Source organism: Cryptomeria japonica, chromosome 2, assembly GCF_030272615.1.
Source record: "Cryptomeria japonica chromosome 2, Sugi_1.0, whole genome shotgun sequence".
Classification (NCBI taxonomy): Eukaryota; Viridiplantae; Streptophyta; class Pinopsida; order Cupressales; family Cupressaceae; genus Cryptomeria; species Cryptomeria japonica.
Window position 1 is genome coordinate 263,472,022 of NC_081406.1, and position 15,227 is coordinate 263,487,248.

Genomic DNA, 15,227 nt, shown 5'->3' on the forward strand with positions numbered 1-15,227 from the left:
GCTTCAACTTGGTGATGTATATTGAAATACAAATTAGATATAGTTAAGGCTTCTTGTTGCAAATGAATTTTGCAACTCTTGATCAAATATCTTACTGTTGGTTAATTGTCTTTTCTCCTCCACTAAATCTCACACTACCGGTTGTGAGATTTCTCTATCTGATTCTTGGCCTCTATTATCTCTCTCTCTCTCTCTCTCTCTCTCTCTCTCTCTCTCTCTCTCTCTCTCTCTCACACACACACACACACACACACACACAGTCTCACCACACTCTGTGTCACACTTGGATGCTGCTTTTCTCTACCATACCTCATCGGTTTGCTTAACTGTTGAACTATAGTTATACCAGTACCCAATCACTGTTGGTTAAACCCTCTCACCGATTTGCTTTCTCACTTACTCTGCAACTTTCTTAGAATAAATTATAAGGCCAAAATTCTTCTCCATCCTTAATCTCTCGTCTCTCTTTTTCTTCTTTGTAGCATCAACTTTCTCTATCTCGAGCTCATATATTTATCACAAAGGTTTCCCACCAATAAGCAATTCAAAATAAGAGCGGTTAGGGTTTCCTTTTCCCGACACAATCTGCATGAGATTCGATCCAATCTGTCTTGGGTCGATCACCTATACTCTAGGGATGCATCTGTACACGTATTCCATTATCCAATGCATACTTGCTAAAGATATCATTCACGTACAAGATTTCCTACCTTGAAATCTATTGATTCATAAAATACTCAGTTGTTTCCTTTTCGAGGTCTTCTTGCAGGGTATCTGCAAGAAGTTGTGTCCACTTTTTGGCCAAAAAGTGGAAGTTTTTCCCCATTTTTTTCAATTTCATCCTGTTTGAAAAATTCAGTAATAAAAAATGTAGTGCTCAAAGTCTACTTTCCAAATATGTAATTTATTTTAATACCTAGATCTTAAAAATGAAGTTTGAATAGGCATTACTAAAACCTATAGTTTAAAAGTCACTTTTCAGGACCATAGCATGCAAATTATTTTTATAAATCCTTTTGGGAAAAGATATGTAACTCACTCACCTTTGATGAGAATATTTTTTTGTAGTTTTTTTCTGCATATTTTTTTTTTGTTAATTTTTTATTGGGCATAATCATTGTTTTGAAAAATTCTTGTATACGACAAGCATAATTTGACCTAAACTTAACATTTTTTGGTTATTTTTTTTTTTTAAATGTATAGAATTGTCTCTAGTTTGATGCCATATAATTTTTTTTCAAAAAACTCAGAGACAAAAAAGTTTTAAAAAAACTAAAAAACCATGTCATTTCGAGTTTATGGACCTCTTTCATTAGTAATTATTTTAAAAATAAAAATATTGATCCATTTTCTAAAAAAATTACATATTTCGAATCTAGATAGTCTCTACTATAATGGGTTTTCACTATTTAAAAAAATTCTGAAAATTTGGTGTTTAGATATATTTTTGAAGTCATTATTTTATATGAAGATTGATTTGACCTTCAAGTTGTAGGTCAAACCAGGTCCAAGCCAAAGGGTCGGCTCTCCAAGCCATTTCTCAAGCCAAAACCGAAGCTACAACTGAACCAAAGTTTGAAATTTTTAGAAATGGGATCCCATTTCGTTTTTTAAAATAATTAAAAACACATTTAATAAACAGGATCCCGTTTCAAAAACAAAATGGGATCATGTTTCCCTTTTTTTAAAATTTTTAATTTTTTTTTAATTTTTAAAAGAAAATAATAAATAAACTATATATACTTCTTTTTTTTTAATTTTTTTAATTTTTTTTTTTTTAAAACAAACTATATATACATGAAATATAACATTTTAGTTTAAGTCACATTTCTCTGTCTTTTTCCCTTCTTATACTTTAAGTTATATTTCATGTATATATTGGCAAGATGTTTGAGAGTGGTTTTAGATCTCTAGGAGTTATAATACAAATTCTAGATTTTAGAAGATCTTATAAATTGTAACGTAATAGGACCTATAATGTCATAATACAATCTATTGTGTCATAATATGTCTCATTGTGACATAATAGGTCCTAATGTGTCATAATAGGACCTATTGTGACATAATAGGTCCTATTGTGTCATAATAGGTCCTATTATGTCATAATACCCCTCAAAAGGACCTATTATGACATTATACCTCTTACTAGGACCTATTATGACTTAAGACCCCTTAGTGGGACCTATTATGATATAATAGGATCAATTATCACATAATAGGACCTATTATGTCATAATAGGTCCTATGATGTCATAAGACCCCTTAAGAGGACATATCATGTCATAATAGGTCCTATTATGTCATAAGACCCCTTAAGAGGGTGTATTATGACATTATACCCCCTAGTAGGACCTATTGAAGGGTATTATGTCATAATAGGACTGGTTATGACATAATAGGACCTATGATGACATAATAGGTCATATTATGTCATCATAGGCCATATTATGTCATAAAACCCCTTAAGAGGACCTATTATGACTTTACACCCCTTAGTAGGACTTGTTAAGGGGTATTATGTCATAACAGGACCTATTGTGACATAATGTCATAATACGACCTATTATGTCATAATAGGTCTCATTGTGACACAATAGGTCATTTTGTGTCATAATAGGTCTTTTTGTATCATAATAGGTCCTATTGTGTCATAAGACCCCTCAAAAGGACCTATTATGACATTATACCTCTTACTAGGACCTATTATGACATAAGACCCCTTTATAGAACCTATTATGACATAATAGGATCGATTATCACATAATAGGACTTATTATGTCATATAGGTCCTATAATGTCATAAGACCCTTTTAAGAGCACTTGTAATGTCATAATTGGTCCTATTATGTCATAAGACCCCTTAAAAGGACCTATTATAACATTATGCCCCTTCGTAGGAGCTGTTAAAGGGTATTGTGTCATAAAAGGACTAATTATGATATAATAGGATCTAAGATGATGTAATAGGTCCTATTATGTCATTGTAGAGCCTATTATGACATCATAGATCATATTATGTCATAAAACCCCTTAAGAGGACCTATTATGACTTTATACCCCTTACTAGGACATGTTAAGGGGTATTATGTCATAATAGGACCTATTGCAACATAATAGGACCTATAATGTCATAATACGACCTATTATGTCATAATAGGTCCCATTGTGACATAATAGGTCATATTATGACATAATACGACCTATTGTGTCATAATACGACTTATTATGTCATAAGACCCCTTAAGAGGACCTATTATGACATAAGACCCCTTAGTAGGACCTATTATAACATATGTAGAGAAATATAAATTGGTTGGAAGAGAGAGATGGTACGTTTAGAGAGAGTTGAGGGTTATTATGTCATAACAGGACCTATTGTGACACAATAGGACCTATAATGTCATAATATGACCTATTATATCATAATAGGTCATGTTGTGACATAACAGGACCTATTGTGACACAATAGGACCTATTATGATATAAATTGGTTGGAAGAGAGAGATGGTACGTTTAGAGAGAGTTGAGGGTTATTATGTCATAACAGGACCTATTGTGACACAATAGGACCTATAATGTCATAATATGACCTATTATATCATAATAGGTCATGTTGTGACATAATAGGTCCTATTGTGACACAATAGGACCTATAATGTCATAATATGACCTATTATATCATAATAGGTCACGTTGTGACATAATAGGTCCTATTACCTATAATGTCATAATATGACCTATTATATCATAAAAGGTCATGTTGTGACATAATAGGTTCTATTGTGACATAATAGGTCATGTTATGTCATAATAGGTCTTATTGTGACATAATACGACCTATTATGTCATAATACGGCCTATTATGTCATAAGATCCCTTAAGAGGACCTAGTATGGCATTATACCTCTTACTTGGACCTATTATGACATAAGACCCCTTAGTAGGACCTATTATGACATAATATGATCGATTATCACATAATAGGACCTATTATGTCATAATAGGTCCTATTATGTCATAAGACCCCTTAAGAGGGCCTATTATGACATTATACCTCTATCTAGGACGTATTATGACATAAGACGGGCCTTAGTAGGACTTGTTATGACATAATAGGATTGATTATCACATAATAGGACCTATTATGTCATAATAGGCCCTATAATGTCATAAGACCCCTTAAGAGGACCTATCATGTCATAATAGGTCCTATTATGTCATAAGACCCCTTAAGAGGACCTATTATGACATTATACCCCTTAGTAGGACTTGTTAAAGGGTATTATGTCATAATAGGACTAATAATGACATAATAGGATCTATGATGATGTGATAGGTCTTATTATGTCATCATAGGTCCTATTATGTCATCATAGGTCCTATTATGTCATCATAGGTCCTATTATGTCATAAAACCCTTAAGAGGGCCTATTATGACTTTATACCCCTTACTAGGACTTGCTAAGGGGTATTATGTCATAATAGGATCTATTGTGACATAATAGGACCTATAATGTCATAATATGACCTATTATGTCCTAATAGGTCCCATTGTGACCTAATAGGTCCTATTATGACATAATACGACCTATTATGTCATAAGACCCCTTAAGAGGACCTATTATGACATTATACCTCTTACTAGAACCTATTATGACATAAGACCCCTTAGTAGGACCTACTATGACATATGTAGAGAAAGATAAGTTGGTTGGGAGAGAGAGATGGTACTTTTAGAGAGAGTTAAGGGGTATTATGTCATAACAAGACCTATTGTGACATAATAGGTCCTATTGTGACATAATATGACCTATTATGTCATAAGACCCTTTAGTAGGATCTATTATGACATAATAGGATCGATTATCACATAATATGACCCATTATGTCATAATAGGTCCTATAATGTCATAAGACCCCTTAATAGGACCTATTATGACATTATACCCCTTAGTAGGACCTGTTAAAGGCTATTATGTCATAATAAGACTAATACTGACATAATAAGATCTATGATGATGTAATAGGTCTTATTATGTCATCATAGGTCCTATTATGACATCATAGGTCCTATTATGTCATAAAACCCCTTAAGAGGACCTATTATGAGTTTATACTTCTTACTAGGACTTGTTAAGGGTTATTAGGTCATAATAGGACCTATTGTGGCATAATAGGACCTATATAGTCATAATGTGACCTATTATGTTATAATAGGTCCCATTGTGACATAATAGGTCCTATTATGACATAATACGACCTATTATGTCATAATAGGTCCTATTATGACATGATGTGACCTATTATGTCATAATAGGTCCTATTATGTCATAATAGGTCCTATTATGACATAAGACCCCTTAAGAGGACCTATTAAGACATTATACCTCTTACTAGGATCTATTATGACATAAGACCCCTTAGTAGGACCTATTATGACATCTGTAGAGAAAGATAAGCTGGTTGGGAGAGAGAGATGGTACGTTAAGAGAGAGGTAGAGATGTATATATAGAGAAATATAGGTAGGTAGGGGGTAAGGGGAGGTGTATAGAGAGAGCGAAGATAAAGAGTAAAGAGTGAAGGACATGAGAGAGAGGTAGAGACATAGTTTTAGATTTTGGGAGAGAGGGGACAAAGTGAGATAGAAAGGAAAAAAAAGACAAAGAGAACTGTGACTTATATATAATTTTTATATTTCATGTATAAATAGCTTGTATTTTTTATAAATTTTAAAAACGGGATCCTATTTTGTTTTTGAAACAGGATCCCGTTTCTTAGATCTAGGTTCGGGATCCTGAAGCTAAACGGGATCCCATTTCAAATTTTGGCTTGGGATCCCAATGTGAAACGAGATCCCATTTCGATTCTCATGCGCTCCATGCGATTTGCCATTTTTTTCTAAGTGTAAAACTTCCACACTAAGTGGACACAACTTTGTGCACTTACCCTACAATCGGATTTCCTTTGCATTGATCCAAGTGCCAACTATTCCCTGATCTTCCTCTATCATTCTTTCTTCCTTGAGCCACATCAGTCAATTACAATCCCGTGATTTGTGGTTGTTTCATTAATGTCGACTAGCTATTACAACAACCATGTCGATGGAGGCTTCACCGACCTCTGCATGTTTGCCACCTGAGCTCCACATGGCGTCACAATGGTCAATCGCTCACCGACACACAGTCGATTCATACTTGACGATTTAACAAACTCATACCGGTACATCCCTTTACTAGTGATACCTTCTTCTTCTGCTAATCGATAGTGCACACTACACCGGTAACACATCTTCACCTCTAGTGGTTTGTGATAACTTTAACATTCTGCCTCTTCATAAAAAACAGACAGCCAACCTTCAAACCAGTGTATTGCTCTACCGGTTGTTACTCAACAAGTTAATATACACACAATCTTCATCCCGATTTATGCCTTATCGGTAAGCCTTCATTATGTCTGCTCACTCTCATGTGAATTGCCATCATACCGGTCACTCCTTCTTTCTTACCAGTGACCTTGCCAAACCGGTTGACATCAATGACAACTTAATGCCAAAATGCCAACAAGAAACTCTCTTAGTAGTGCCCCTAAAATAGAGAGGTGACTTAGGCTCCTTACTTGCACTCTAAGCAACAAAATCTCTTGCATGTTGGCTCAAAAAATTAAGAGGGGGATTCTCTCATAGCACTATATTCTCATTGGACCTAAACAACGTGATCCCCAAAGAAGTTAGTGGTGGGGGACCAAAATTTAAACCCCTACAAAATCCAAAATCACTAGAGGAGGCAAAAAATTCTAGACCCAAAGTCGATTTAGGGATAGACCCAACACCCTTAAGTCTTCTTTGGAGCAAGTTGTCCAATAAAAAATCATCCTTAGATTCCTCAAACAAGAGAGACTCCCCAACCATACAATCCTTGTCTACAACACAAACACCATCCCCCCTTTAGACCATAACTTCTCAACGTTGCTCGAGAAAAAAACATCTTACTAGAAGCTTCCTTCCTAGCCTCCAAGTGACACTAAGCATGCAAATGAGTTTCCAAGAGGATTTTGAGAAGTGACCTGGATCATCTTCAACTACTTCCCCATCACCGTTTGCATCCTCCTAGAGCAATCCTTGTGAACTCTTGTGCTAGAAGACTTGTTACTTTTAAACACTTCTTACTTGTTGATTTATCATGAGTCTAACTCTCTTATGGTCTATGCTAGTGACCTAACTATTTATTTTCCCTACACTCATTTGATACATCTAGGGATGATGCTCGATATGCATGATACATCATTTTTAGCTACTTTAGCTACTCATTATTCTATTGAGCCTTATGATGTATTCCCCACCTCCATATCATTTGTTTCATGTTCTCTTAATGTGACATCTTATAGGGAGCTTCAAGATAGTGAGCGTGAGCTACCTTTCTTCATGCATAATGGTGTTGTCTCTTATGATCTAACATTTCTTTATCATCTTATGCTTCTACATTGTATTTTGTTTTATTACATAATGATGTTAAACATTCCAAAGATTGTTCCAAAATATGTTAATTATTTAGTGATTCATGAAGCTTCATTGATTTATCTCACATTACAAGATGATATTTAAGTTAATTTCTCTAATTATGCTTTATTGCATGCTAATTATGACTAATTAGATGATGATCCCTTGTGGATGAACTTAGACTCAATTTTAAAAATATACCACTACAATGACTTGATTCCTTCTACTTATTGTATATTTTTACACTTGTCAATCATATTCATCCATAATCCATCTGGATGAGATACTTTTTTAATACCATCACCTATAAGGAAAATCAAGAGAGAAAAAAATAGTAACCGCCATACAAATGATAGGTGTCACTTAAGATTAGTATGAATTTATTGTTTTCCTTTAAAGCTGCCGTTTTCTTCTAGGTGTGGATGAGGATTTAAATGAAGGTATGGTGATCATGTTTTCGCAGAACCATTTCTGATCTCTGAGTTATTTTGCATCTCACCAGAGGCAGCCGCACTTTACATACTGCCACTGCATAAGGTATGCAATTTATAGAGCTTTTTTCAACTGTTATAATATGGAATTACAGTTTAATGGCGTCGTTTTCTGCTCTGTATTGTGTGTTTTGCAATAGTTTCCTCTGCCTTTCCATTGCTGTTTGACATTTTCATGAGTTTTTTATTGTATGTCGTCAATATGTGTTTATGCTTAAAATTGTGATGTTTTTATATGCAATTATGGTGTTTGAGTTAATGATTTCCTGGTTATATTTCAATGTGATTTAGGGGTAAATTCTCGGTATTTGTTTTGTCCTGCCGGCCCTAAGATTCAAACCAGCAGTGATTTCGGTTTGGAAGAGTGAAATCCTATTAGGCTGGGTCCCATGGGGGCCTGGGTTCTATTTTTATGAAAAATGCGGTCCCATAAAAAAGTAGGAGCTTCTATATTGAGGGGAAGATTCCAAATGATTGTGTAGTCCGAAATATAGGCTAAATATAGGCTAGGTCCATGGGGCCTGGGCTCTATTTTTATGAAAAAAACTGTCCCATAAAAATTTTTTTTTGGGCCTCAGGATCATTTGGAATCTTCCCTAAAAGTAGGAGCTTCTATTTTTAGGGGAAGATTCCAAATGATCTTGTAGTCCCAAATTCCAAATTTATTTATTTATTTATTTTTCATGAGACAGCTTTTTTCATAAAAATAGAACCCAAGTCCCAATGAGATCCAGCCTAATATTAATACTGTTCCTGGTGGTCGCCTAATACTAATACTGATACTAATACTGTTCATGGGACCTCCATAAAAATAGAGCTCAAACCGATGGGACCCAGCCTAATATTGTTCATGGGACCACCAGCTTCCTTCAATTTAGGAACTTAAATTTTTAAGTAGAAATGCACTCATGGGACCACCTGTTTTAAAAAATTGTTAAAAAAATATATACTATTACCCACTATTTTTTTTAGGAAGCCCCCTCCATGGGACCGCAGCCTTATTCATATTTCTTTATGGAAGATTTTTAACTGTGCTTGAGGTTTGTTACGAAAATTTTAACTGTAACTGTGGTTTGGGGGAGAGAGTCTCCTATTCATATTCTTCTTCAATTATGCTTGGGGAAATGAAAGTTTGGAAATTGTATTTCTTGACCGGGAATTTTACCTATAATTGTGTTACGGACTTCTAAAATCTGTTATTCATTTTCCTAGCTAGACAAATTTAATTTTAGCTGTGGACTGGAAGACTTGAAACCTAAAATTTATAAATCTAGCTTAAGAATTTCAATTAATTTTAAGTCTGTAACTATGATTTTGATTCATTGTTTAAGCACATAAGATTTTTTTTGACCTGAGAGAACTGAGATGTGCACTTTGATATGTGGCCTTGAGATGTGAACTTTGATATGTAACCTGAGAGAACTGAGATGTGAACTTTGATACGTGATCGGAGAGAATTGAGTAAAGTAATTGTAATCATGCACTGGAACAATGAAAAGCTAAGATTCTCTTTTCTGCAATGTGCATTGAGATTTTCGACTGTAATAAAAGTTTGAAAACCATATTTCAAGAATCAATTTTTTTCTTTTGATTATGCTTCTGCATTTCATATTTGTAGCTCAAAAAATTAAACTTCGATCTCGATTTGCAAGAGTGAAATTACGACATTCATATTTCCAGCTTAAAATTAAACTTCTATTGCTAATTGAAAGGGTAAAAGTTTAAAATTCACATTTCTAGCTCTAGAATTTCAACTATAATTGTGATTTATTGATCTATTACTTGAATTTACTTTGCATTTGCTGACCCTGAGATTTCATAAGCAGCTTATAGTATTTTAGAATTTAACTGCAATCATACTTTCGAAACTGAAAACCTAAGATTCATTTATCTGGTTTGAGAATTTCAATTTTTATTGTGCTTCAAATGGAAGGGATTCAGATTTCAAGCTTGAAAGCTTTCCCTTTATTTTGCTTTAAGAGCAGTGAAAGTCCAACGTAGAATTGAACAATAACGCTTTAGATTTTTATTGCAAAGGGGAAATCTAACATTTATTAATCTGGTTTGAGAACTTATACTGTTATTGTGCTTTCGTAGATAGAAAACCTGAGATTTGCATTTTTAGTTGAATAATTTTCACCATAGTTGTGCTTCAGAAGAGTGAAAGTCCAATATTTATACTCTAGATTGAAAACATTAGTTCAAGAATTTTCACCTTAATGGTGCTTTGGAAGAGTGAATGTCCAATATTTATACTCTAGATTGAAAACTTTAGTTCAAGAATTAATGTCTAATATTTATACCATTTATACACTAGATTGAAAACATTAGTTTTAACCATAGTGGTGCTTCGGAAGAGTGAATGTCCAATATTTATACTCTAGATTGAAAACATGACTTCACTTACTCTTTAGAAGAGTGAAATATTCAGTCTCTTAAGTCATATTTCCAAATTTGCAGAGTTTGAATTGTGATTCATATCTTAGTGAGAAAAGTGTAATATTTAATTTTGCTGTGAAAAAGAGTGAAAAATGGAGATTCATATTTCTTGCGTAACCACCATGATTTAAATTATAATTGTGATTTATTGCTTTTCAACTTCAATTTGTCTTACCAAGTTTAGATGTGAGGTTTGAACCCTGATAAGACAGCTCAAAGAATTGAAAATTTAAGCTGTAATTGTGCTTTGGACAACAGTAATAATGGATTGAAAGTGCTAACTGTAATTGTGCTTGGGTGGATTAGAATGTTTACCCTAATTGTATTAGGGAAGAATGAAAAATTGAGAATTGTATTTTTAGACCAAGAATTTTAGCCCTGATTGTGAAATCTGAAAGTCATTTAGAAGGCTACCAGGAATTCGATGAAACAGACACTTCTCAAGCAATTCTACATTGTGGTTGAGCTACTTATATTTCAACCGAATTTTTGTGTATGCACTCACCACATTTATAGCTTACAAATACAAATGGGTGAGCAATTGCGTAAAAGAGGCTGTAAGTCTTGCCTTCTATATTTTCAAACTCTCTAAATTTCAGCCTCTACACATGAATCCTAACTTTGTTATTCATGTTTGTGTGAATAACAAGGATGAACAGTCTTTAACACCTTACTAAACTAATGCCGTGTCTCTTTCTCTTGTTTGGAAAGACTTGGATATCTTTTTTTATTAAGGCAAACATCATATATTAAACTACATTTTGTTCATCCCACATGTTAAACAAAACAATTTTATTTTTCTTTAAGTTTAGATCTGATTGGGTATTTTCTCTTGCAGGCAATGGCGAATCCTGTAAAATCAAATGAATTGCAAAATCTTTTTAAATGTGTTTCTGATATTTGTAGTCAGATTGATGAAGAAATTGATGAAGCAGTTAAAGGAATAGTAGCAAGATATCCTGCACATGGTATCAAAGAGAGTGATGTCATAGCAGCGGAGAAAGCTGCAAAGAAATTCCAGGAAGCATATGATAAATTTGCTGCTTTCTGCAATTCTCGAAGGGAGTTATACTACAAACAAAAAATTGAACGGGGTGATGCTCCTACTTTTTAGATTATCTATCCAAGCTGTTTGATAACATATCTCATAACTGAACTATCCAAGCTGTTTGAGAATATATCTCATAACTGAACTATAGTTTTGCTGTGTATATGCCATCAACCTGATGTGTCTGTTAGTCTCTTAGTTTGCTGTCACTAGTCTTTTGGAGTTGTTGTCAATAGTCACAGTTCATGGTCTATCGTTTCTAGTATACTGTTGAACAAATTAGTTAGTAGTCATTTGTGTTAGCAAATTTAGAGGAGAGTTGTTGAGTTCATTTGATCTATAAATATGTACACCTCTTAATGTATAAAGAAACAGAATATTTTATTGTGTTTTCTGTTTTTCTTCCATTTTTATTAAAACAAGAATTATATATAATTTGTATCCTAGACATACACGATATAACCATAATATTTAAAAAAATAAAAATTATAGCTGTGTTTATGGTGTCTCTTGAAATTTTTTATATATTTTTGTCTCCGCCTCTGCGTCTGCGTGATCATAAAAAAATGTTTTTGATATTAATAGTAGCAAAACATGAGTGTTGTCCAAGATAGTAGGAGCAATTAACATAACATAATAACAACACCTATAACAAAACAGTTCTAAAGATGTCTTAGAAGACTATCATCATGAAAATAAGTTATTAAGTCTAACCAAGATGATATGAAACAGAAAAAGATAAGCTAAAAGGGATGAAATTCTATCCAATTTTGTATCCAACCTGATGATATACATTGGTCCAATCCTAAGTTAGGAACTTGTAAAGTTCCATGCAACTTTCATCCTCTTTGGCATTCTTTTCAATCACTTCTTGTTGGAGAAGGCTGAGTGTGGTGGTCGAGTTGTGCATCACACGAAGACGAAATCTAGAGAGGCTAGTCATTTTGCTTTCCAACTCTGTCAATCTCCCATTGGTTTTGTTGAGCTCTGCCTCCAAATTCGCACACTTCGAACAGGGCCCTACCAAAATATTTCCACAGGTCGTAGCTGAAATCTTCACACCCCCTTCCACTTCCTTGGACACCATTTCCTGGGTAATGTCAATAGGTCCATTAGTAGAGTCTGAAACATGAGTTGAGTTGTAGGCCGACTCCAAGTCCTCTTCATTTTTCTCCTCTTCGATCGTCATCATCTTTGACCCCGAATTTTCAATAATTTTTTTTTCATTTTTTCAACAAGCTTAGAAGCAAGCCTATTAGATCTCGTCGTGGTATTAGTTTCCTTCGCCACCTCATCTTCAGATCCCACCTCATGAATGGTGAGCTTGGCTTTTTTGGTAGAAGTTCTTCCTTTTTTTGGGGGAGGGGGTTTTTCTTTTTCCTTCAACAATGTCAATGTCAAACGCAATGTTTTTGTGGGTAGGGATTTCAGGAGAGCTTTGGAAAGCCCCAAGCTTCAACTTTTTGATGCATTTTTTCCGGCTAGGTCTTGGAACATCAAGGACACTTAGAGAAGTGGGGCGAATTAGTGGAAATATAAGACCTTGGTGGATGGGAATAGGTTTATGGTCTTGAGATTTGGCAAATGTTACTTCTAAATCATTTATGTTTTAGTTGTTAAAATTTGATAATTAACAAGATCAATTATGGAGTTTTGTATGCATGTGTTGTAAACAACTATATCCTTTTTGAAACATATTTCTTTATTGAATAAAACGTTGCATTCTTTCGAAGCTTCTATTAAAGAAGCTTCGGACCCCAAGAATGGGGACAAGCCGCCAATTCCGCTTCACCAAGGCCTTCTCTTATGACTTGGATTTTCCAAGGGCACAATTTGGAGCAGAATAGGGAGGGCAATGTTGTTGATAGTGAATTCCCACAAGGGATCTCTACCATGGAGCAAATCAAGAGTATCAAGATAGAGGTCAAGATGATCCTGAACCGAATTGAAAGCCTGGCGTCGCTCCTCAATGTGAAGGCCATCATTGATGAGGTTAAAGAACTGAAATGAAGGATGAACGTTTGTGATACTTAGGTTATCAGTGAATACTGCGAACAATGATGTTGATAAGGAGGAGGCCAGGGAACTGTATAAGTTCCTCTTCAATGAATGGAACATGGTCGTAGATATGACGGGTTCGCAAGTCGACCCCTTTTGGTTGGGACTTGTGTCCCTTGTTTTGTTGGTTCTAATGCTTGGCGTTTTTTGGTTCTAAAAGACTTTGGCTTTTAACTGTTTTTGTGTTGTTATAGTGTTGTAAGGGTGATGCTGATAGTTCATGCTATGTATAGGGTCACTGCCCTAGTTCTCACTGCTTTTTTAATAAAAAACATTTGATAATTAACCAGATCAATTATTGAGCTATTCATTCAAGATTTAAAATCTTATGCATTTTCAACGAGGACATGAAAACAACCATCAATTACTTAAATTCAAAGTTAGATCTTGCTTTGTTTTGAATTCATGAGGTTTTTCTAATTAATTGCAACCAATCCAACAAACATAATATATTCTTTATATTGACAATCTTAATTTAACTTGTACAAGAATATAAACAATTTCTTTTAAATATTATTTATTTTCTAGATATGTCACAACAAAGGTTGAATTTTGAATCTATAAGAAAAAAAGGGAGAGAATATCAAAGGAAATACGAGATGGATATCTCTTATTAAACATACATATGTTAATATAGATTCAAATGATATGAGGAATTTTAAACATGTTTTTTCATAAGTTTATTGATAGTTACTTTTATTTATGAACAATTTGAAATTCTTATACAATATTGGTCTAAATCCTTCTAGGATAATGATCTTCCTATATCATTACCAATACATGTACAAGAGGGGGAAAATCCAACAAAAAATGTCAAAAATATATTATGTAATCTAATAAAATAACCAACTTGCAACTTGATGAGTTAAAGAAGATTATTAATTCTTGCAATTTGATGGTGGCAAAAGACTATTTTTCTGCCTGAAATTTAAGTTATTTTATATATATATGTGTGTGTGTGTGTGTGTGTGTGTGTGTGTGTGTGTGTGTGTGTGTGTGTGTGTGTGTGTGTGTGTGTGTGTGTGTGTGTGTGTAAACATTTGGAAAAAAAACATGGGTGAGGACGAAGAGCACGGAGGTCTGCAACTAGGTTTTCATCGACGTGGACCACCCTTTCAAGATCGACGACGGGGTCCCTCCTACAAGTGGAGGAGGTGGTAAGGCTTCCTCCACAGTGGTAAGGCCCTCGATTTCCCCTCATGCTTGCATTCATTATTCCATTTTTATTGTGTCTAGTTTTACTCTTGTTTCTGCTTTGTTGTACATGTTGTTGCCCAATGGGCCAGCAATCAATAGGGCCAGACATTAATTCGCTCAAGCCATCGGTTTCTACAGTTGAGGAAGATGGATTTAACGGGAAATCTTTTAGAGATTCCATTGTTGGCTCAACGTTGCAGGTCCCTGATGAAGCTAGGTTTATATTAGTAAGTGATTCCAAACCAGGGAGTGATGGCAGTGGAGGAAACCACGGTAAGGACCCTCCCTCTCGTTTGCCTAACTTGTCCATTTTTCCTAATGAATCGATGACTAGGGCTATTGACTTAGAAAAAGATAGGTTGCAAGATATTGCTAGTTTTTTTGCTGCTACAGACATTGATAGATGCCCGACTAGGAAGTTCTTGGATGAATATTGGATGAGAGATGTGTGGATAAATATATTAGGGTTTAAATTTTCTTTCTGTAGAATGGTTCAGA

General features: G+C 34.4%; 1 long non-coding RNA gene across 1 annotated transcript; it reads left to right on the forward strand.

The window, feature by feature from the left end:
* The first annotated feature begins 7,880 nt into the window (after positions 1 to 7,880).
* Positions 7,881 to 11,866, forward strand: LOC131056098 (uncharacterized). The gene is made up of 2 exons (XR_009108575.2): positions 7,881 to 8,033; positions 11,265 to 11,866. It is a non-coding gene; the product is annotated as an uncharacterized LOC131056098 (long non-coding RNA).
* The last annotated feature ends 3,361 nt before the right edge of the window (positions 11,867 to 15,227 follow it).